Here is a 25527-nt window from a genome sequence, read left to right on the forward strand (position 1 = left end):
TGGGGCATTTAGCCCATTTACATTTAGGGTACCTATTGAAAGATACGAATTTAGTGCCATTTTATTGCCTCTGAGGTGACTGTTACTGTATATTGTCTGTGTTCCTTTCTAGTCTATGCTGATTTTAGGCTCTCTCTTTGCTTAGAGGACCCCATTCAATATTTTTTATAGGGCTGGTTTCGTGTTTGCAAATTCCTTTAATTTTTGTTTGTCCTGGAAGATTTTTCTCTCTCCTTCTATTTTCAATGACAGCCTAGCTAGATATAGTATTGTTGGCTGCATATTTTTCTCGTCTCATGCTCTGAAGATATCATGCCAGTCCTTTCTGGCCTGCCAGGTCTCTGTGGATAGGTCTGTTGCCAATCTAATGTTTCTACCCTTATAGGTTACATATCTCTTCTCCCGAGCTGCTTTCAAGATTTTCTCTTTGTCTCTGAGACTCGTAAGTTTTACTATTAGATGTCAGGGTGTTGACCTATTTTTATTGATTTTGAGAGGGGTTCTCTGTGCCTCCTGGATTTTGATGCCTGTTTCCTTCCCCACATTAGGGAAGTTCTCTTCTATAATTTGCTCCCATATACCTTCTGCCCCCCTCTCTCTTTCTTCTTCTTCTGGGATCCCAATTATTCTAATGTTGTTTCATCTTATTATATCGCTTATCTCTCGAATTCTGCCCTCCTGATCCAGTAGTTGTTTACCTCTTTTTCTCAGCCTCTTTATTTTCCATCATTTGGTCTTCTATATCGCTGCTTCTCTCTTCTGCTTCATTTATCCTAGCAGTTAGTGCCCCCATTTTTGATTGCACCTCATTAATAGCCTTTTGATTTTGACTTGGTTAGATTTTAGTTCTTTTATTTCTCCAGAAAGGGTTTCTCTAATAACTTCCATGATTTTTTCAAGCCCGGCTAGTATCTTTAAAATCATGATTCTGAACTTTAGGTCCGACATTGTACTAATGTCCATATTGAGTATGTCCCTGGCAAATGGTACTACCTCTTTTTGTTTTTGTTGAGGTGATTTTTTCATCTTGTCATTTTGTCCAGAGGAGAACAGATGAATGAGAGAACAAAATGCTAACAGGGTAACAACATCCCCAGAAAATATACTCTAAACAAATCAGAAAAGACCTGAAACCAGGGGAAAAGAAAGGGAAAGAAAGAAAAAAGAAACAGAAAGAGAAAGAAAAAAATAAAAACAAACAAAAACAGAACAAAACAAAAAGAATATGATCAAATATGATCAGGCTAGTGCATAGATCAATGCCACACACTAGATTGTGGGTGTATTTTGGTTTGTTAGAAGAAAGTGCCTCCTAAAATTTTAAAGAACGAAAGACTTATATATGTACAAAATAAGGGTTCATACAATGAAGGGATGGAATATGACTGTAAAGAGGAAAATTATAAAAAATTTTAAAAGAGGTATTTATAAGGTGCTTGAAAAAAGAAAGAAGAGGATTAAAAAAAGAAAAAGAAAGAAAGAAAGAAGAAAGAAAAAAAAGAAAGAAAGAAAGAAAAAGAAAGAAAGAAAGAAAGAAAGAAGAAAGAAAGAAAGAAAGAAAGAAAGAAAAAGAAGAAAGAAAGAAAGAAAGAAAGAAAAAGAAAGAAAGAAAGAAAGAAAGAAAGAAAGAAAGAAAGAAAGAAAGAAAGAAAGAAAGAAAGAAAAAGAAAGAAAGAAAGAAAGAAAAAAGAAAAAGGGGAGAGAATGTGATCAGGCAGGAGACTAGAACAAAGGCATACACTAGAGATTTAGGGTATATTTTGATATGTTAGAAGAAACTGTATCTCAAAATTTTTAAAGAGAACATTTTATATATATATGCCAAAAATAAGGGTAATTACTATGAAGGGATAGAATATGACTCTAAAAATGAAAAATAAAAAGGTTTTTTTTAAAGGGATTGATAAAATGTTCGTTGAAAAAGGGAAAAAGAAATATTCAAAAAAAAGTTAAAAAAATTAACTTTGAAAGACTAATGAATCATGGTAAAAAAAACATGAATTCTATGTGCAATATTCCCTTAGCGCTGGAGTTTTGCCGTTCTCGTTGATCAGTAAACTTGGTCTTGGCTGGCTGTTCGTCCTGATCTTCTGGGGAAGGGGCCTGTTGCCGTGGTTCCCAAGTGTCTTTGCTGGAGGTGGAATTGCCCCGCCCTTGCTGGTCCAGGCTAAGTAATCTGCTCGGGATTGCTCTCAGGAGCTTTTGTTCCCTGCAAGCTTTCGGGACAGCTTTAGAGGATGAGGGTGAAAATGGCAGCTTCCCAATCTCCACCCCAGGGGAGCCGAGAACTCAGGGCCCCGCTCCTCAGTGTGCCCCCAGAGAAAAGCAGTCAGTCACTCCTGTCTTCCTGGTCTCCAGCCGCACTCCGTGCTCACCTGGCCTGTGACTGAGCATTTCTATCTCTGGCACCCGACCCCATGTGGAGTCTCCAAACCCAGCAGATCCATGTGGTGCACTCCCATGCCACTCCTCCCGGGGGAAGAAGGGGAATCTCCCTGGATCTGCCGTTTGTTGGGTCCCTGCTGGAAAAGCCGTGGCCCGACTGTGCCACAGATCACGGTTTATGGCTACACCGAGCAGAGAGCCCGCTCCTCGGCTCCATCTCTGCAGCCGGGTTTCCCGCTCCGATACCTGGGAGCTCTGCCGCACTCAGGCACCCCCGGTCTTTCTGTAACTCCGAGGGTCCTGAGATCACACTGTCCCAGAGAGAGTTCCACCCTCCACTTAGCCACTGGAGTGACGTCCCTCGCGAAGCAGACTTGTAAATTTTGTGCTCCACTGCTCTATCACTTGCCAGAAGTGGCAGAGGGAGGCCCCCTCCCCTGCCATCTATCCTCCTGAATATCGCCTCGGATGCACTTCTACGCACGGCCTACCTTCCAGAAAGTGGTCGCTTTTCTGTTCAGAGAGTTGTTGCTATTCTTTTCTTCAATCTCCTGTTGAGTTTGTAGGTGTTCAGAATGGTTTGATCCCTATTCAGCCGAATTCCTGAGACCAGACGAAATCCAGGTCTCCTACTCCTCCACCATCTTGCTCCACCTTACCTACATCATTAGTTTTTGATGTAGTGATCCACGATCCATTGCTTTCGTATAACACCCAGTGTTCCATGCAATACGTGCCCTCCTTAATACCCATCACTGGGCTAACTCATCCCCCCGCCCCCCTCCCCTATAAAACCCTGTTTGGTTCTCAGAGTCCATAGTCTCTCATGGTCCATCTCTCCCTCCGATTTCCCTCCTTTCATTTTTCCCTTCCTTCTCCTAATGTCCTCCATGGTACTCCTTCTGTTCCACAGATAAGTGAAACCATATGATAATTGACTTTCTCTGCTTGACTTATATCACTTAGCATAATCTCCTCCAGTCCCATCTACGTGGATGTAAAAGTTGGGTATTCATCCTTTCTTATGATGGAGTAATATTCCATTGCATATACAGACCACATCTTCTTTATCCATTCATCTGTTGAAGGGCAATTCAGCTCTTTCCACAATTTGGCTATTGCAGACATTGCTGCTATGAACGTTGGGGTGTATATGGCCCTTCTTTTCACTACATCTGTGACTTTGGGGTAAATACCCAGGAGTGCAATTGCTGGGTCATAGGGTAGCTCTATTTTTAATTTTTTGAGGAACCTCCATACTGGTTTCCAAAGTGGCTGTACCAACTTGAATTCCCACCGAAAGTGTAAGAGGGTTCCCCTTTCTCCACAACCTCTCCAACATTTGTTGTTTCTTTCCCTGTCCATTTTGCCATTCTAACTGGTGTAAGGTGGTATCTCAAAGTGGTTTTAATTTGAATTCCCCTGATGGCTAATGATGATGAAATTTTTTTCATGTGTCTGTTAGCCATTTGTATGTCTTCTTCAGAAAAGTGTCTTTTCATATCTTCTGCCCATTTTTTGACTTGGTTATTTGTTTTTTGGGTGTTGAGTTTGAGAAGTTCTTTGTAGATCATGGATACCAGCCCTTTATCTGTAGTGTCATTTGCAAATATCTTCTCCCATTCTGTGGGTTGCCTCTTTGTTTTTTTGACTGTTTCCTTTGCTGTGCAGAAGCTTTTTATCTTGATGAAGTCCCAAAGTTCGTTTTTGCTTTTGTTTCACTAGGTTTTTAGATGTATCTTGAAAGAAGTTGCTGTGGCCGATGTCAAAGAGTTTACTGCGTATGTTCTCCTCTAGGATATTGATGGTTTCCTGTCTCACATTGAGGTCTTTCATCCATTTTGAGTTTATCTTTCTGTATGGTGTTAGAGAATGGTCGAGTTTCATTCTTCTGCATGTGGCTGTCCAATTTTCCCAGCACCATTTAGTGAAGAGACACTCTGTTATCCATTGCATGATTTTTCCTACTTTGTCAAAGATTATTTGACCATAGAGTTGAGGGTCCATATCTGGGCTCTCTATTCTCTTCCATTGGTCTGTATGTCTGTTTTTGTGCCAGTACCATGCTGCCTTGGTGATCACAGCTTTGTGAAATAGCTTAAAATCGGGCAACGTGATGCCCCCAGCTTTGTTTTTCTTTTTCAACATTTCCTTAGTGATTTGGGGTCTTTTCTGATTCCATACAAATTTTAGGATTGTTTGTTCTAGCACTTAGAAAAATGTCATTGGAATTTTGATTGGGATAGCATTGAAGGTATAGAGTGCTCTGGGTAACATAGACATTTTAATAATGTTTATTCTTCTGATCCATGAGCATGGAATATTTTTCCATCTTTTTGTGTCTTCTTCAATTTCTTCCATGAGTGTTCTCTAGTTCCTAGAATATAGATCCTTTACCTCTTTGATTAGGTTTATTCCGAGGTATCTTATGGTTTTTGGTGCTATTGTAAATGGAATCGTTTCTCTAATTTCTCTTTCTACAGTTGCGTTGATATTGTATAAGAAAGCAACTGATTTCTGTGCATTGATTTTTTATCCTGCCACATTACTGAATTGCTGTATGAGTCCTAGTAATTTGGGGGTGGATTATTTTGGGTTTTCCACATAAAGTATCATGTCGTTTGTGAAAAGAGAGAGTTTGACTTCTTCTTTGGCAATTTGAATACCTTTTATTTCTTTTTGTTGTCTGATTGCTGTTGCTAGGACTTCTAGTATCATGTTGAATGATAGTGGCGAGAGTGGGCATCCTTGACGTGTTCCTGATCTGAAGGGAAAGGCTCTTGGCTTTTCACCATTGAGGATGATATTCACTGTGGGTTTTTCATAGATGGATTTTATGAACTTGAGGAATGTTCCCTCTATCCTTATACTCTGAAGAGTTTTAATGAGGAAAGGATGTTGTATTTTGTCAAATGCTTTTTCTGCATCAATTGAGAGGACCATATTGTTCTTCTCCCTCCTCTTATTAATGTGTTCTATCACATTGATTAATTTGCGAATGTTGAACCATCCTTGCATCCCGGGGATAAATCCCACTTGGTCTTGTTGGATGATCCTTTTAATTGTTGGATCCTATTAGCTAGGATTTTGTTGAGGAATTTGGAATCCATATTCATCAGGGATATCGGTCTGAAATTCTCCTTTTTGATGGGGTCTTTGCCTGGTTTGGGGATTAAGTAATGCTGGCCGCATAGAATGAGTTTGGAATTTTTCCTTCTGTTTCTATTTTTTGAAACAACTTCAGTAGAATATGTATTATTTCTTTTTTGAATGTTTGGTAGAATTCCCCAGGGAATCCATCAGGCCCTGGACTCTTGTTTTTCGGGAGGTTTTTAATCACTGCTTCAATCTTGTTACTGGTTATTGGCCTATTCAGGTTGTCAATTTCTTTCTGTTTCAGTCTTGGCGACTTATAGTTTCCAGGAAGGCCTCCATTTCATCCAGATTATTCAGTTTATTGGCATATAGTTGTCGACAATAATTTCTAATAACTGTTTCTATTTCCTTGGTGTTAGTTGTGATCTCTCCCCTTTCATTCATAATTTTATTAATTTGGGTCCTTTCTCTTTTCTTTTGGATAAATTTGGCCAGTGGTTTATCGATCTTATTAATTCTTTCAAAGAACCAACATCTAGTTTCATTGATCTGATCTACTGTGTTTCTGGTTTCTAATTCATTGATCTCAGCTCTAATTTTAAATATTTCTCTTCTAATGCATGGCTTAGGCATCATTTGTTGCTTTTTCTGCAGTTCTTTAAGGTGTAGAGTTAGTTGGTGTATTAGATCTTGGATATCAGTCCTTTGTCTTTAGTGTCATTTACAAATATCTTCTCCCATTTTATACTTTCAATGCCATCCCAATCAAAATACAATGGCATTTTTCAAAATGCTGGAACAAACAATCCTAAAATTTGTATTGAAACAGAAAAGACCCCAAATCACCAAGGAAATGTTGAAAAAGAAAAACAAAGCTGGTGGCATCACATTGCCTGATTTCAAGCTATATCACAAAGCTGTGATCACCAAGACAGCATGGTACTGGCACAAAAACTGACACATAGACCAGTGGAACAGAATAGAGATCCCAGATATGGACCCTCATCTCTATGGTCAACTAATCTTTGACAAAACAGGAAATAAATGCAATGGAAAAAAGACAGCCTCTTCAATGAATGATGCTGTGAATATTGGACAGCTATATACAGAAGAATGAAACTCTCCCATTCTCTTACACCATACAGAGATATAAACTCAAAATGATGAAATACCTCAAGGTGAGAAAGGAATCCATCAAAATCCTAGAGGAGAACACAGGCAGTAATCTCTTCAACATCGGCCACAGCAACTTCTTTCAAGACACGTCTCCAAAGGCAAGGAATCACAGATCTGTACTTCTGAAACAAATAATGCAACATATGTTAAGAAAAAAGAAAAAGAAGATAGCAGGAGGGGAAGAATGAAGGGGATTAAGTCAGAGGGGGAGACGAACCATGAGAGACGATGGACTCTGAAAAACAAACTGAGGGTTCTAGAGGGGAGGAGGGGTAGGGGGATAAGTTAGCCTGGTGATGGGTATTAAAGAGGGCACATTCTGCATGGAGCACTGGGTGTTATGCACAAACGATGAATCATGGAACACTACATCAAAAGCTAATGATGTAATATATGGTGATTAACATAAAAAAATTTTAAAAAAAGAAAACAAAAGCGAAAATAACGTTTGGGACTTCATCAAGATAAAAAGCTTCTGCACAGCAAAGGAAACAGTAAACAAAAGTTCAGTGCTTAAGAGTATCATTTTCTCTCCCTGGTTGTCTTTAAATGAAGGCAGTCATAGGGAGATACTTTTAGAAATAGTCACATTATCTGTTTTAGGTGTCACTCAAAAAGAATCTGAAGGCAGCTTCCTCTTCCCTCTGGGAAAAAATGCCAGCCTAGGTTTGGTATACAAAGTACACCATAAACAATCTGATCATGTCTAAGAACCTTTTTATGGAGAAACTATCAAGTAGCCACTATGTGTAAGGTTCTAGATGCAGGAAGAACACACAGAAAAGACAGACATGGTGTCCCTGAAGGAGCTCACAGTTTATTAGGAAAATCAGATATGAAAACAACTCTATTTCATAAAATGCAAAAATGCCAGAACTAAAAGCTGGCTAAGGTTATCATATGGTTCTTATCCTTTCTTTTATTAATGTGGTGTATCAGATTGATTGATTCGTGGATGTTGAACCATTCCTGCAGCCCAGGAATAAATCCCACAGGGTTGTGGTGAATAATGCTATTAATGTACTGTTGAATTCGATTTGCTGGTGTTTTATTGAGATATTTTGCATCCATGTCATCAGGGATATGGGCTTGTAATTCCCCTTTTTAGTGGGGTCTTTGTTTTTGGAATCAAGATCCTGCTGGCCTCATAAAATGAGTTTGGAAATTTTCCTTCCATTTCTTTCTTTCTTTTCTTTCTTCTTTTTTTTTTTTTTTTTTTTTTTGAACAGTTTGAGAAGAACAGATCCTTCTTTAAATATTTGGTTGAATTCCCCTGAGAAGCCATTGACCCTGGAGTCTTGTTTGTTGGCAGTTTTTTTATTATTATTATTACTGATTCAATTTCTTTGCTGGTTATGGGTCTGTTCATATTTTCTATTTCCTACTGTTTCAGTTTTGGTAGCTTATATGTGTCTAGGAATTTATCCATTTCTTCCAGATTGCCCAATTTGTTAGCATGTAACTTTTCATAATGTTCTAAGAGTTTGTATTTCTTTGGTGTTGGTTGTGATCTCTGCTCTCTCATTTGAGATTTTATTTATTTGTTCCTTTCTCCTTTCTTTTTAATAAGTCTGGCTGGGGGGTTATCAATTTTAGTAATTCTAAGAACAAGCCCCTAGTTTCATTGATCTGTTCTACTATTTTTTTCTTTCTCTATCATTTATTTCTGCTCTAATCTTTATTATTTCCCTTCTGCTGAGTTTAGGCTTCATTTGCTGTTCCTTTCCTAGCTCCTTTAGGCATAAGATTAGGCTGTGTATTTGAGTTTTTCCTTTTTCTTGCTTCTTGAGGTAGGCCTGTATTGCTATATATTATCCTCTTATGACCACGTTTGCTGCATCCTAAAGGTTTTGGATGTTGTGCTTTCATTTTCACATGCTTCCATGGATTTTTATTTCTTTAATTTCCTTGTTATCTCATTCTTTTTTTTATTCCTCTTTAAATTTTATTATTGCTATGTTAATCACCATACATTACATTATTAGTTTTTGATGTAGTGTTCCATGATTCATTGTTTGTGCATAACACCCAGTGCTCCATGCAGAACATGCCCTCTTTAATACCCATCACCATGCTAACCCATCCTCCCACCCCCTCCCCTCTAGAACCTTCAGTTTGATTTTCCAACTCCATCATCTCTCATGGTTCGTCTCCCCCTCCAGTTCCCCCCCTTCATTATTCCCCTCCTGCTATCGTCTTTTCTTTTCTTAAAATATATTACATAATTTTTTTCAGACGTACAGATCTGTGATTCAAAAGTCTTGCACAATTCACAACGCTCACCATAGCACATACCCTCCCCAATGTCCATCACCCAGCCACCCCATCACTCCCACCCCACTCCCAATGCAGCAGCCCTCAGATTCTTTCCTGAGATTAAGAATTCCTCATATCAGTGAGGTGATATGATACATGTCTTTCTCTGATTGACTTATTTCACTCAGCATAACACCCTCCAGTCCCATCCACATCGTTTCAAACGGAAAGCTCTCATTCCTTTTGAGGGCTGCAAAATATTCCACTGTATATATATACCACTTCTTCTTTATCCATTCATATGTCGATAGACATCTGGGCTCTTTCCAGAGTTTGGTTATTGTGGACATTGCTGCTATAAATTTCGGGGTGAACTTACCCTTTCGGATCCCTACATTTGTATCTTTGGGGTAAATACCCAGTAGTGCAATCGCTGGGTCATATGGTAGCTCTATTTTCAACTGTTTGAGGAACCTCCATACTGTTTTCCAGAGTGGCTACACCAGCTTGCATTTCCACCAACAGTGTACGAGGGTTCCCCTTTCTCTGCATCCCCGCCACCATCTGACGTTTCCTGACTTGTTAATTTTAGCCATTCTGACTGGTGTGAGGTGGTATCTCATAGAGGTTTTGATTTGGATTTCTCTGATGCCGAGCGATGTTGAGCACTTTTTCATGTGTCTGTTGGCCATTTGGATGTCTTCTTTGGAAAAATGTCTGTTCAGGTCTTCTGCCCATTTCTTGATTGGATTATTTGTTCTTTGGGTGTTGAGTTTGATAAGTTCTTTATAGATTTTGGATACTAGCCCTTTATCTGATATATCATTTGCAAATATCTTCTCCCAATCTGTCGGTTGTCTTTTGGTTTTATGGACTGTTTTTTTTGCTGTGCAAAAGCTTTTTATCTTGATGAAATCCCAATAGTTCATTTTTGCCCTTGCTTCCTTTGCTTTTGGCGATATTTCTAGGAAGAATTTGCTGCGGCTGAAGTTGAAGAGGTTGCTGCCTGTGTTCTCCTTTAGGATTTTGATGGACTCCTGTCTCATATTTAGGTCTTTCAACCATTTTGAGTTTATTTTTGTGTGTGGTGTACGGAAATGGTCCAGTTTCATTCTTCTGCATGTGGCTGTCCAATTTTCCCAACACAATTTGTTCAAGAGACTGTCTTTTTTCCATTGGATATTCTTTCCTGCTTTGTCAAAGATTAGTTGACCATAGAGTTGAGGGTCCATTTCTGGGCTCTCTATTCTGTTCCATTGATCTATGTGTCTGTTTTTGTGCCAGTATCATACTGTCTTGACAATGACAGCTTTGTAATAGAGCTCGAAGTCTGGAATTGTAATGCTGCCACCTTTGCTTTTTTTTTTTTTTTCACCATTCCTCTGGCTATTCGGGGTCTTTTCTGTTTCCATACAAATTTTAGGATTATTTGTTCCATTTCTTTGAAGAAAGTGGATGGTATTTTGATGGGGATTGCATTGAATGTGTAGATTGCTCTAGGTAGCATTGACATCTTCACAATATTTTTCTTCCAATCCATGAGCATGGAATATTTTTCCAATTCTTTGTGTCTTTCGCAATTTCTTTCATGAGTGCTTTATAGTTTTCTGAGTACAGATCCTTTGCCTCTTTGGTTAGATCTATTCCTAGGTATCTTATGGTTTTGGGTGCAATTATAAATGGGATCGACTCCTTGATTTCTCCCTCTTCTGTCTTGTTGTGGGTGTATAGGAATGCCATTGATTTCTGCGCATAGATTTTATATCCTGCCACTTTACTGAATTCCTGTATGAGTTCTAGCAGTTTTGGGGTGGAGTCTTGGGTTTTCTACATAAAGTATCATATCATCTGCAAACAGTGAGAGTTTGACTTCTTCTTTGCCAAATTGGATGCCATCGATTTCTTTTTGTTGTCTGATTGCTGTGGCTAGGAATTCTAATACTATGTTGAATAGTAGTGGTGATAGTGGCCATCCCTGCCGCATTCCTGACCTTAGGGGGAAAGCTCTCAGTTTTTCCCCATTGAGAATGATATTTGCTGTATGTTTTTCATAGATGGCTTTTATGATATTGAGGTATGTATCCTCTATCCCTATACTCTGAAGAGTTTTGATCAAGAAAGGATGCTGTACTTTGTCAAATGCTTTTTCTGCATCTATTGAGAGGATCATATGATTCTTGTTCTTTCTTTTGTTAATGTATTGTATCACGTTGATTGATTTGCAGATGTTGAACCAAACTTTCAGCCCACTAATAAATCCCACTTGGTCATGGTGAATAATCCTTTTAATGTATTGTTGGATCCTATTGGCTAGGGTGGCCTCATAAAACGAGTTTGGAAATTTTCCTTCCATTTCTATTTTTTTGGGAGAGTTTCAGAAGAATAGGTATTCTTCTTTAAATGTTTGGTAGAATTCCGCTGGGAAGCCATCTGGCCCTGGGCTTTTGTTTGTTGGGAGATTTTTGATTACTGCTTCCATTTCCTTAGTGGTTATAGGTCTGTTCAGGTTTTCTATTTCTTCCTGGTTCAGTTTTGGTAGTTGATACGTCTCTAGGAATGCATCCATTTCTTCCAGGTTATCTAATTTGCTGGCATATACTTGCTCATAATATGTTCTTATAATTGTATTTCTTTGGTGTTATTTGTGATCTCTCCTCTTTCATTCATGATTTTGTTGATTTCGGTCATTTCTCTTTTCTTTTTGATAAGTCTGGCCAGGGGTTTATCAATCTTGTTAATTCTTTCAAAGAACCAGCTCTTAGTTTCATTGATCTGTTCTACTGTTCTTTTGGTTTCTATTTCATTGATTTCTGCTCTGAGATTTATTATTTCTCGTCTCCTGCTGGGTTTAGGCTTTATTTGCTGTTTTTTCTCTAGCTCCTTTAGGTGTAGGGTTAGGTTGTGTATTTGAGACATTTCTTGTTTCTTGAGGAAGGCTTGTATTGCTATATACTTTCCTCTTAGGACTGCCTTTGCTGTATCCCAAAGATTTTGAACAGTTGTGTTTTCATTTTCATTGGTATACATGAATTTTTTTAATTCTTCTTATTTTCCTGGTTGACCCATTCTTTCTTTAGTGGGATACTCTTTAGCCTCCATGTATTTGAGTTCTTTCCAACTTTCCCCTTGTGATGGAGCTCTAGTTTCAAAGGACTGTGGTCTGAAAATATGCAGGGAATAATTCCAAAATTTGGTACTGGTTGAGACCTGATTTGTGACCTAGGATTTGATCTATTCTGGAGAATGTTCCATGGGCACTAGAGACGAATGTGTATTCTGTTGCTTTGGGATGGAATGTTCTGAATATTTCTGTGAAGTCCATTTGGTCCAGTGTGTCATTGAAAGTCTTTATTTCCTTGTTGATCTTTTGCTTAGATGATCTGTCTATTTCAGTGAGGGGGGTGTTAAAGTGCTCCACTATTATTGTATTGTTGTCAATATGTTTCCTTGTTTTTGTTATTAATTGCCTTATATAATTGGCTGCTCCCATGTTAGGGGCATGGATATTTACAATTGTTAGATCTTCTTGTTGGATAGACCCTTTAAGTAGGATATAGTGTCCTCCCTCATCTCTTATTACAGTCTGTTGTTTAAAATCTAATTTGTCTGATATAAGGATTGCCACCCCAGCTTTCTTTTGGTGTCCATTAGCATGGTAGTTTTCCACCCCCTCACTTTCAATGTGGGGGTGTCTTTGGGTCTAAAATGAGTCTCTTGCAGACAGCGTACCAATAGGTCTTGTTTTTTAAACCAATCTGATAGCCTGTATCTTTTGACTGGGGCATTTAGCCCATTTACATTCAGGGTAACTATTGAAAGATATGATTTAGTGTCATTGTATTGCCTCTAAGGTGACTGTTACTGTATATTGTCTGTGTTCCTTTCTGGTCTATATTGCTTTTAGGCTCTCTCTTTGCTTAGAGGACCCCTTTCAATATTTCTTGTAGAGCTGGTTTCCTGTTTGCAAATTCCTTTAGTTGTTGTTTACCCTGGAAGCTTTTTCTCTCTCCCTCTATTTTCAATGACAGCCTAGCTGGATATAGTATTCTTGGCTGCATATTTTTCTCGTTTATTGCTCTGATTATATCATGCCAGTCCTTTCTGGCCTGCCAGGTCTCTGTGGATACGTCTGTTGCCAATCTAATGTTTCTACCATTATAGGTTACATATCTCTTCTCCTGAGCTACTTTCAGGATTTTCTCTTTGTCTCTGAGACTCGTAAGTTTTACTATTAGATGTTGGGTTGTTGACCTATTTTTATTGATTTTGAGAGGGGTTCTCTGTGCCTCCTGGATTTTGAATCCTGTTTCCTTCCCCACATTAGGGAAGTTCTCTGTTATAATTTGCTCCAATATACCTTTTGCCCCTCTCTCTCTTTCTTCTTCTGGGATCCCAATTATTCTAATGTTGTTTTGTGTTATGGTATCGCTTATCTCTTGAATTCTGCCCTCGTGATCTGGTAGTTGTTTATCTCTCTTTTTCTCAGCCTATTTATTTTCCATCATTTGGTCTTCTATATCACCAATTCTCTCTTCTGCCTCATTTATCCTAGCAGTTAGTGCCCCCATTTTTGATTGCACCTCATTAATAGCCTTTTTGATTTCGACTTGGTTAGATTTTAGTTCTTTTATTTCTCCAGAAAGGGTTTCTCTAATTACTTCTATGCTTTTTTCAAGCCCAGCTAGTATCTTTAAAATCATGATTCTGAACTCTACGTCCGACATTGTACTAATGTCCATATTGAGTAGGTCCCTGGCAGTTGGTACTACCTCTTGTTCTTTTTGGTGAGGTGATTTTTTCCGTGTTCTCATTTTGTCCAGAGGAGAATAGATGAATGAGAGAATAAAATGCTAACAGGGTAACAATGCCCCCAGAAAATATACTCTAAACAAATCAGAAAAGACCTGAAACCAGGGGAAAAGAAAGGGAAAGAAAGAAGAAAAAGAAAAAAAAAAAGAAAAAGAAATAGATAAAAACAAACAAAAACAACAAAACAACAAAAAAACAGAATATGATCAAATATGATCAGGCTGGTGCATAGATCAGTGCCACACACTAGATTTTGGGTGTATTGTGGTCTGTAGAAGAAAGTGCCTCTGAAAATTTTAAAGGAAGAAAAATTTGTATATGTACAAAAATAAGGGTCGATAGGATGAAGGGATGGAATATGACTGTAAAGATGAAAATTATAACAAATTTTATAAAAGGAATTGATAAGAAGTTGTTTGAAAAAAGAAGAGGATTAAAAAACAAAAGAAAAAAACGGGAAGAGAATGTGACCAGGCAGGAGACTAGAACAGAGCCATACACTAGAGATTTAGGGTATATTTTGATCTGTTAGAAGAAACTGTATCTCAAAATTTTAAAGAGAAACAACTATGCCAAAAATAAGGGTAACTATTATGAAGGGATAGAATATGACTCTAAAAATGAAAAATAAATATGTTTTAAAAAAGGGATTGATAAGATGTTGGTTTAAAAAGGGAAAAAGAAAAATTTAAAAAAAGACAGTTAAAAAAATTAACTTTGAAAGACTAAAGAATCATGGTAAAAAAGCCATGAATTCTATGTGCAGTATTCTCGTAGGGCTGGAGTTCTACCTTTCTCATTGATCGGTAAACTTGGTCTTGGCTGGCGGTTCTTGCTGATCTTCTGGGGGAGGGGCCTGTTGCCCTGGTTCCCAAATGTCTTTGCCGGAGGCGGAATTGCCCCAGCCTTGCCTGGTCTGGGCTAAGTAATCTGCTCGGGTTTGCTCTTGGGAGCTTTTGTTCCCTGCAAGCTTTCCCTACAGCTTTGGAGGACAAGAATGAAAATGGTGGCCTCCCAATCTCCGCCCCAGAGGAGCCGAGAACTCGGGGCCCCGCTCCTCAGTGCTCCCCCAGTGAAAAGCAGTCAATCACTCCCATCTCCCCGGTCTCTGGCCGCACTCCGTGTTCACCCGGCCTGTGACCGAGCGTTTCTATCTCTGGTGCATGACCCCGTGTGGAGTCTCCAAACCCAGCAGATCCCTGTGATGCACTCCCGCGGCGCTCCTCCTGGAGGAGGAAAGGAAGTCTCCCCAGATCTGCCGCTTTTTGGGTCCCCACTAGAGGAGCAGTGGCCCGAATGTGCCGCGGATCAAGGTTTATGGCAACCCCAAGCTGAGAACCTGCGCCTCGGCTCCGTCTCTGCAGCCGGCTTCCCTGCTCTGATACCTGGGAGCTCTGCCGCACTCAGGCATTCCCAGTGTTTCTGTGACCCTGAGGGTCCTGAGACCACAGTGTCCTGTGATGGTTCCACCACCCGCTTAGCCACTGGAGCAACGTCTCTCAGCAGAGCCAACTTCTAAAAGTTCCGATTTTGTGCTCTGCTGCTCTATCACTTGCCAGAAGCAGCCAACGGAGGCCCCCTCCCCCACCGTCTATCCTCCCGAATATCATCTCGGATTCACTTCTCCGCACGTCCTACCTTCCAGAAAGTGGTCGCTTTTATGTTGAGAGAGTTGTTGCTATTCTTTTCTTTGATCTCCTGTTTAGTTCGTAGGTGTTCAGAATGGTATGATCCCTATCCAGCTGAATTCCTGAGACCAGACGAAATCCAGGTATCCTACTCCTCCACCATCTTGCTCTGCTCTTTGTTATCCCATTCTTTAGTAGGATGTTCTTTAATCTCCACGTATTTGTGGTCTTACCATATTTTCTCTTCCTGTTGACCTCAAGTTTCATAGCATTGTGGTCTCCAAATATGCATGGTATTATCTCAATCTTTTTGTACCAGTTGAGACTTGATTTGTGACCCAGTATTTGATCTATTCTGGATAATGCTCCATTGTACTTGAAAAGAATGTTTATTCTGCTGCTTTATGATGAAATGTTCTGAATATATCTATTAGGTCCATCTGGTCCAGTGTGTCATTCAAAGCCCTTGTTTCCTTGTTGATTTTCTGCTTAGATGATCTGTTCATTGCTGTGAGTGTTGTGTTAAAGTCCCCTACTATTATTGTATTATCATCAATTAGTTTCTTTATGTGTATTATTAACTGATTTATATGTTTGGGTGCTCCCAAGCTGGGGACATAAAGATTTACAACTGCTAGATTTTCTTTTCAGATAGACCCCTTTATTATTATGTAGTGCCCTTCCTCCTCTCTTGTTACAGTCTTTGGTTTAAAATCTAGTTTGTCTGGTATAAGGTAGCTAGTCTGGCTTTTTTTTTTTTTTAACATTTCATTCAGGGTGTATTTATTAGTACTTTTATGTCAGAAAATGCATGGTGTCCTTTTTCAGTTAGATGAAGCACGGCTGATGTCATCAAATTGAAGTCCTACATTCATTACTTCATTAAATATATAATTAAAGTTTAAGTCCTGTGCTCAGAGAATGAAGTCAAGTTTCAGTACATCTTCTATAGAGAATGAGAAGCGGCACATAGAGTAGAATACTGCATATGCACACACAGTGGAGCCAAGAAGACCAGTGTCTCGCTTCTGTCCTGGGCGGGTCAACTCCCAACCTGGGAAGGTCATTTAGGGTTGTTTTTTTTTTTTTATGTCCATTAGCATGATAAATAATTCTCCATCACCTCACATTCAATCTGCAGGTGTCTTCAGGTCTAAAAAGAGTCCCTTATAAGCAGCATATAGATAGGGCTTATTTTTTAATCCATTCTGATATCCTATGTCTTTTATTGGAGCATTTAGTCCATTTACATTCAGAGTGATTATTCATAGATATGAATTTAATGCCATTATACTACCTGTAAAATCAGTGTTTCTGGAGATTTTCTCTGTTCCTTTATAGTCTTTATTGCTTTTGGTCTTTCATTCCTACTCAGAGAGTCCCCTTTAATATTTCTTGCAGAGCTTGTTTAGTGGTTTAAACAAATTCCTTTAGTTTTTGTTTGTCTGAGAAACTATTTATCTCTCCTTCCATTCTGAATGACAGCCTCGCTGGATAAAGTATTCTTGGCTGCATATTTTTCCCAGTCACCATGTTGAATATATCATGCCACTCTCTTCTGGCCTGCCAAGTTTTTGTGGAGAGATCTGCTGCTTCCCTTATTTGTCTTCCCTTCTAAATAAGGGACTGCTTTTCTGGATTCTTTCTTTATCTCTTTATTTTGCAAATTTTAGTATGGTGTCTTGGTGTGAGCCAGCTTTTGTCGAATTTGACAGGAGTTCTCTGTGCCTCTTGGGTTTTGATATCTGTTTCTTTCCCCAGATTACAGAAGTTCTCAGCTATAATTTGCTTAAATAAGCCTTCTGCCCTCTTTTCCTTCTCTTTTTCTGGGACTCTATGATATGAATGTTATTATGTTTTAAGGACTCTCTGTGTTCCCTAAGTCTACATTCATGATCCAATACCTTTCTTTCCTTCTTCTTTTGAGCTTCATTTTTTTTGCCATAATTTTATTGTCTATATCACTTATTTGCTTCTTCCATCCTTCTGGTCATTACCTTCAGTCAGCTTTGCATTTCAGTTATTGCATTTTTTATTTTGGCCTAGTTTTTAGGTCTTTTATCTCTGAGGTATGGGATTCCCTGGTGTCTTCTATGCTTTTCTCAAGCCCAGCTAGTATCCTTATGATTGTTGTTTTAGATTCTGGATCAGGCATATTACTTATATCTGTTTCCATTAGATCCCTGACTGTGACCTTTGCTTGTTCTTTCTTTTGGGATCAATTCTTCCATCCTGGCATTTGCCTAAGGTCTCTGTCTTCTTAGGAAAGCCTGTTATGTTTCCTGCTCCTGAGACTAATAGCTTTATGAAGAAGCATTATATAATGTCCAGGGCCTGGATTTCCAGGAAGTGTTTCTGGTGTCTGCTGTGTGTGCTCTGCTGTTGTGTTGTGGCTACTCTTTCCCTCAGCCTGCAGTGTGGAGTGTTGGAACATTATCCAGTATGTGGCGAGTTTCAACTAGGTGTGCTTTGGTCTGCTTGTTAACAGAGGCCTGATCCTATTTCCACTAGAGCTGAAGCTTTGCAGCTCTCTATGGTAAGCGGGCTTGGTACATGTAGGGGGTTTGAGCTGGTCTTCTGGGGGGTGTCCTGCTGCTGATCTGACTCTCAGGCACACTTGCACTATTAAAAAAGCACCTGCAGAGTGTAGGGCAGTGTAACTTGGTGTAAGCAGCTCTAGCCTCCACTGTGGGTGCTGTGATGCTCACTGAAGTCCATCTGCACTGATTGGCAGGGGATAAAAAATGGGGTCAGCCCACCCTCTTCCCTGGAGAGGAGATTTCACACCCACCAGTGTCCTGAAGCCCTCAAGAGGAGTGAACAACCTCCCCTCATGTGTCCCTGCCATCCCTCAGATCACAGCCTTCTGTGTTTGGGCCATCTGCCCATCCAGTGGTGCAATGCTTCCAGCTTTTATCTCAGGCATGCTGGCTTAGTTTCAAAACTAGAAATTTCAAGGCCTGGTATAGCACGGATCCACACTGAGCCTCGTGGGGAGGGTCTCGCCACATGCTGTGGGTGGTGTTGTTTTGTCCCAGAAGAGCAGTCCCATGAATATGCAGGGGCTTGGATTTTATGTTAAAGCACAGCAAAAACCTGGCATCCAGGTTAGCTGCCCTCAGCAGGTGCCTCTCCCCCTATGCTAATGTAAAGGGCAGTGTAAAGGCACCTGCTGGCTCTTTTGTCCCCTGAGAGGCAGTGCCACCTCTCCCAAATGCACTCTAAGAAGGGGAACTATCTCTCCCAGTGTGACCCAGGGGATCCTCAGACCATGCTGTCTGCTCCTGGGCCTCTGCCCTCTTTCTCCACAGGAGTACCACTAGATCCTCCAGGATCCACCGTGGCAATGGCACTAACTGCTAAAACTTCAGACTTTGAGCTCCTTTGCTTATAAATACTTGCAATAATCAGCCCCTCTGGTTTTCCCAGTCAGTTGTTTTGGGGAAGTGTTAATCTTGTGTAATCCCCTGCTGATTGTGTGTGCGTGCGCTCTCTCTCTCTCTCTCCTCTCTTCATGATTAGGGCTCCCTCCCCTCCCCAGCAGTCGTGGTTCTTTTCTCCCCCAAATCACGTCTCCACACCTTCTACCTTCCATGATGTGGTTTTTCTCCCTCTAGTTGTGCAGTTTGTTCTCTCTGCCCTCAAATTTATTTCTTTGGTGTTCAGAATGATTTATATTTATCTAGCTGTGTCCAAGAGAGGGGGCAAGCATAGGGTCACCCTACTATTCTGCCATCTTAATCTCAACCTTCCAGGAGCTTGGAGTTTAGAGTAAAGCACAGCAAAATGCCTGGGTCCAGGTTAGCTGCCCTCAGCAAGTGTCTCTCTCCCTATGCTTAAGGGGCAGGGGATTGTAATGGTTCCTGCAGGCTCTTTTGTCCCCTGAGAGGCAATGCCACCTCTGCCAGATGCACTCCAAGAAGGAGGAATCATTTCTCCCAGTGCATCTTAGGGGATCCTCAGTTTGTGTCTTCTGCTCCAGGGTCTCTGCCCTCCTCCAAAGGAGCACTGCAGTGCTCACTGGGCTCAACACCAGCCACAGCATGGACTTTTAAAACTCATCTTTGGGCTCTGCTGGTGGTAAAAACTCATGATAATCAGCCCCTCTTTTTTTCCCAGTCACTTATTTTGGGGAATTGTTTTCTTTGTGCAATCTCCATGTGCACTCCTGTCTGTCTGTCTGTCTATCTTGCATCTCTCTGTGATCAGGGCTCCCTCTCCTCTGCAGCCCCCCATCCCCTGCAATCCTCTTCTCCCCACAAATCATGTCTCTGCACCTCCTATCTTCCAAAAGGAAGATATTGATATTGATTTATCTATGTTCCAGTGACAAGGAAAGCATAGGGTCCTCCTACTACTGCACCATCTTAACTCCCACCTGAAAGTAAATTTTAGCACTACTGTTGAGAATTATTTGACCATATATATGAAGGTTTATTTCTGGACACTCTATTCTCTTCCACTGGTGTATATGCCTATCTTTATGCCACATTGTTTGGTTTTTTTTTAAAGATTTTATTTATTTATTTTGAGAGAGAGAGAATGAGAGACAGAGAGCATGAGAGGGAAGAGGGTCAGAGGGTGAAGCAGACTCCCTGCTGAGAGGGAGCCCGATGTGGGACTCGATCCCGGGACTCCAGGATCATCACCTGAGCCGAAGGCAGTCGCTTAACCAACTGAGCCACCCAGGCGCCCCTATGCCACATTGTTTTTTATTGTAGCTTTCTATAAGTTTTGAAATCAGGAAGTAGATCTCCAGTTTTGTTTTTCTTTTTCAAGATGTTTTTTTCTATTGGAGGATTCTTGAAATTCCATATGAATTTTTGGATGGATTTTTTTCTTTCTTCAAAAAATTCCTCTGGAATTTTGATGGGAATTGCCTTGAATCTGTGGATTACTTTGGACAGTACTAACATTTAATAAAATTAATTCTTCCAATCCATGAATACAAATGTCTTTCCATTTGTGTCTAATTTCTTTCAGCAACCTTTTGTAGTTTTCAGTGTACTTCTCTTTGGCCTCCTTTATTAAGTTTATTCCTAGTTATTTTATTATTATATATGCTCTTGTAAATGGAATTGCTTTCTTAATTTTCTTGTATTATTGTTCATTATTAGCAGATAGAAATGCAACTGATTTTTGCATGTTGATTTTGTATTCTGCAACTTCACAGAGTTCACTTATTAGTTCTAACACTTTTATATCTTATCTTTTAAGATTTATTTATTTATTAGAGAGAGAGAAAGAGAGAGAGAGAATGAGTAGGGGGAGGAGCAGAGGGACAGGAAGAAGCAGACTTCCTGCTGAGCAGGGAGCCTGATGCAAGGCTATTACCCAGGAACCTGAGATCATGACCTGAGCTGAAGGCAGATGCTTAACCCACTGAGCCACCCAGGTGTACTAAGTGAAATAAGTCAAGCAGAGAAAGACAATTATCATATGGTTTCACTTATATGTGGAACATAAGGAATAGCATGGAGGACATTAGGAGAAGGAAGGGAAAAATGAAGGGGGAAATCAGAGGGGGAGATGAACCATGAGAGACTATGGACTCCAGGAAACAAACTGAGGGTTTCAGAGGGGAGGGGGATGGGGGAATGGGTTAGCCTGGTGATGGGTATTAAGGAGGGCACATATTGCAATGAGCACTGGGTGTTATACACAAATGATGAATCATGGAACACTACATCAAAAACTAATGAAGTACTGTATGGTGACTAACATAACATAATAAAAAAAAGTATGACAATCTATCTTAAATACATATACATATACAAATGTATATGTTGAGTTGAGATATATATATCTCAACATAATCCTGGCCTCATGGAGGTAGTAAGTGTTCCTTTCATTTCAAGTTTTTGGAATATATTTTTTTAAAAGATTGAATTAATTCCTCTTTAAATGTTTGTTACAATCCACCAATGATGCCATCTGGCAGTGCGTTTTCTCTGTTGGGAGGTTTTTGATTACTGATTGAATATCCTTATGAGGTATAATTCTATTCAAACTTTTATTTCTTCATGATTCATTCTTGGTAGATTGTGTGTTTTTATGAATTTGTTGATTTCATCTAAGTTATCCAAGTTTTTGATATACAATTGTTCATAGTATTCTCTTTTTGTTCATAGTATTCTCTTATAAGCCTTCTTAATTCTCTAAAATTAGTAGTCATGTCCACTCATTTCTAATTTCTGCTATTTGAGTCTTCTCTTTTTTTCTTAGTAAATCTAACTAAAGATATGTGAGTTTTGTTGATCGTTTCATAGAACCAGCTCTTGGCTTTGTTGTTTTCCCTTATTTTTCTATTTTATTTATTGAAGCTCCAATTTTTATTATTTCGTTACTTCTGATAGCTTTAGGTTATTAGTTTTTCTGGTAAATTGACCATTTTTAATTATATAATGTTCTTCTTTGCCTCTTGTAACAGTTTTTTACATTGTCTACTTTGATATTCGTTTTTACTTTGTCTCTTTTGGATACTATTTGCATCTTTTTCCATCCTTTTTCAACCTAAGCATGTTCCTAAATCTAAGTTGAGTCTCTGGCTGACAGCATACAGTTAGATTATTTTTTTTTTTTAAACAGATTCTGCCAACATAGGTCTTTTTTTGGGGAGTTTAGTTCATTTACAATTAAAGTAATTATTGTTGGTGAAAAACTTATTATTGCAATTTTGTTGTTTCCTGTGTTTATAGTTTTATTGTCCATCATTTTCTCCACTACCACCTTCCTTTGTGTTTAGGATTTTTTTGTAGTTACACATTTTGTTTCCTTTCTCATTGCCTTTGGTATATCTTCCATGTATATATATTTTTGTGGTTAATTACCATAAGAATTACATAAAACATCTTAATGTTATAATAATAATCAATTTCAAATTGATACCAATTTAACTTCAATTGTATAAACTACCCTTTACAGCTCTGCCTCCCTTACTTTGTTAGTGATGTTACAAAGTACATCTTTATACAATGTGTACCCATTGCCATAGACGTATAATAATTTTTAGGTATTTGTCTTTTAAATCAGTGGAAAACAAAAAGGTGATTCACAAACCAAAGTTAGAATAGTACTGGTTTTTATATTTGTCAATATATTTACCTTTCATGGAGAACTTTATTTTTTTGTAAGACTTTGAGCTTCCCTCTAGCATTTTTTCATTTCAACTTGAAGTACTCTGTTTCTTGTAAGGCAAGTCTTGTAGTAAAAAATGGCTGCTTAAAAATGCCATAATTCCCTTAAGAGTCACTCTTCCCAGCTCCTTGGGGCCTTAGCTTTTATATTGTATTCCTCTAACAGTATTTTCTTATCCCCATTGTCCGTGGCCCTGTAAAAGACACAAAGCAATGTTCATTGCTTCCCATGGCTTTTCCTAGCTTGAGATCTGAGTTCCATGTTAAACAACACAGGGACGAATCCTCCAGGCAACTCTCAGATAGGTTACAACACTGAAAAATAGGTCCACTTTTCTCTCTGGTTTGAGTAACTGCTTCCTTCAAACCACCTTACCCTGGGAGAGAGTGGCTCAAGGGTGAGTAAAAATGCCACAAAATCGCTTTTTGAATGTGGCTTTTACTTGATTGGGTATATGGTTGGGTGCTATAGATATTTGTCTGATTTTCAGAACTCTTATAAAGTCATTTATTCAGTCTCTAGTTGTTTTTTTAAAAATGTTTCTATGGGGGAATGTAGGTTTGGATCATCCTAGTCCACTATCTTGCTCACAATTTTATCTCCTTCACTTTTGAATAATAATTTCACTGATACAGAACTTTAGATTGGTGGTTTTCTTCTTTCAATACTTTATACATTGGGCGCCTGGGTGGTTCAGTTGGTTGGGCGACTGCCTTCGGCTCAGGTCATGATCCTGGAGTCCCGGGATCAAGTCCCGCATCAGGCTCCCTGCTCAGCGGGGAGTCTGCTTCTCCCTTTGACCCTCTCCCTTCTCATGTGCTCTCTCTCATTCTCTCCCCCAAATAAATAAAATCTTTTAAAAATACTTTATACATTAACGCTCTCTGTGCTTACATGGTTTTAAAGGGAACTTTGATGTAATTATTATCCATGATCTGTTATAGGCATGGCTTTTTTTCCCAAGATTTTCTCTTTGATTTTATGCATTTTTATGGTATAGATTTTTCTAGCACTTAATCATAGCATTCCCTGAGATTTCTAGAGCTGTGGTTTTGTGTCTATCATTAATTGTGGGAAATTCTCAGTCATTATTGCTTCAAATATTGCTTGTTTCTTTCTCTCTTTCTGGTATTCTGTTTATACCTATGTTACGGCTTTTGTGATTGTCCCACAGTTCTTGATCATTTTGTTATGTACTTTTAATTTTTTTTTTGTCTCTTTGCATTTCAGTTTTGGAGAGTTCTATAGATGTTTCTTTTGTTCATTGATTCTCTCCTTGGCTGTGTCCACTCTAGTAATGAGCACACCAAAGGCATTCTTCATTTCTATCACATTATATTTCATTTCTATCATTTCTTTTGCACCCTTCCTTAGAGCTTACATTTCCCATCTGTTTTTGCATGTTGCCCATTTTTTCATTATACCCTTAGTATATTATTCATAGTTCTTTTAAATTCCAAGTCTCACAATTCCAACATCTCTGCCATATCCAGGTCTAGTTCTGATGCTTGTTTTGTCTCTTCAGATTGTTGTTTTTTAGTATGCATTGTAACTTTTTTGTTTAAAGACAGACATAATATTCTGGGTAAAGGGAAAAAGCAAATAGTTCTTTAGTGTGAGGTTTTATATTTATCTTGCTAGGGATTAGGCTATGTCGCTATTTCCTATAAGTGTCAGTGGGTAAAATTTCTTCTGATGTTCTTGTTTTTGTCTTTTCTGTTGTTATTTGGGTCTTTCTAGAAACTTCTGAAGTAAAGTCTGTGATGTTCAGTTCTTTCAATTGTATTCCCATTATTATACAGGAGTCTGACTGATGTGGTGATATGATATGGGGGAGGGGTGCAGAGAATGTTCTATTATCCTATGATTAGGTCTCAGTGTGTTAAGGTGCTTCAGCTTGATGGCTGTGACTTTTAGAAGCGCCTCTCATTTTCCTCCCCACACCCACTAGTTGAGACATGAAGGCTAGAGGGGACTGGAGTTGGGTGTTTCCCTTCTCCCAGCTTAGCTAGGTTCTGGCAAAATCCCAGTCAGTTAGATCCTGGTGAACATTTCTTTTGAGGGCAGACCTTCTTAAAAAGAACAAGATGCTCTGGGTATATTTCAAAATGGATACAGTCCCCTTACCCCTGCAGGAAGCATGAGGGGATTTTCCTCCATTATCTACGGTGAGAAGGTGGTAGGGCTCCTGGTGGTAAAACATAAAATTGTGGAGTTACTCTTAAGATTGGGTACAATTGGAGGTTTTTTTCTTTTTTTCCTTCACTCTTAAACTTGTGCACACAGAATATCCAGTCATTCTTCAATTAAATTTTAACTTTTCCTACCTGGTACTGGTTCCCATGGAGGTTTTTGCTCATGGGTTTCTGCTCTGATAAACTGTGATTCCTCTGTATCTGCCTGCCTCTCCAATTTTGGGGGAAGTAGTTTGCCCTGTGATCTCAATTCTCTGATGGATCTTTTTAAAAAAGCTGTGGATTTCAGTTTGTTCAGTTCTTTTCTTGCTTATTGGTTGGAAGTGATGAGTTTCAAATTCCTTACATGCTGGAACAGAAACATAAATTCCTTCAGTGTGTTTTAAAATGTCCTTTGAGACTTACTGTTTGTTCCATGGATTATTTAGAAGTGTGTTTATTAATATCAGTGTTTAGAGATTTTTACTGTTATTGTTCTATTATTGATTTCTAGTTTCATTACACTGTGGTCAGAACACACACTCTATATGATTATAATTCCATTAAATTTGTTGAGTTTGTTTTATGGCCCAGGATACATTCTTTTTTTTTTTTTTGATATATGTTTTGTCAGAGCTTAAAAAGAATATGTATTCTACTGTTGTGGGATGGAGTGCTCAATATATGTCAATGAGATCCTGTTGATTGATTGTATTTTTCAGTACTATATTCTTGCTGATTTTCTGTCTAGTAGTTTCATCAGTTGCTGAAAGGTGGAACTACAGTTCCCAACTAATATTTTGGATTTATTACTCCTTTCGTGTCTATCAGTTTTTATTTTATGTAGTTTGAGTTTCTTTTGTTTG

At 39.0% G+C, this 25527-nt stretch overlaps 1 protein-coding gene across 1 annotated transcript in view; it reads right to left on the reverse strand.

Moving 5' to 3' along the window:
* The window catches only part of ASB12 (ankyrin repeat and SOCS box containing 12), a 109283-nt gene that overhangs the window by 12368 nt on the left and 71388 nt on the right, over nucleotides 1–25527 (reverse strand). Inside the window, exon 2 of the mRNA XM_028126596.2 lies at nucleotides 6654–6779. The gene's annotated coding sequence lies outside the window, so the exon portion shown is untranslated. The remainder of the gene's footprint in view (nucleotides 1–6653; nucleotides 6780–25527) is intronic.

Source organism: Eumetopias jubatus, unplaced genomic scaffold (genome assembly GCF_037043125.1).
Source record: "Eumetopias jubatus isolate StellerSeaLion01/CBP00866 unplaced genomic scaffold, mEumJub1_p1.0 scaffold_11, whole genome shotgun sequence".
Classification (NCBI taxonomy): Eukaryota; Metazoa; Chordata; class Mammalia; order Carnivora; family Otariidae; genus Eumetopias; species Eumetopias jubatus.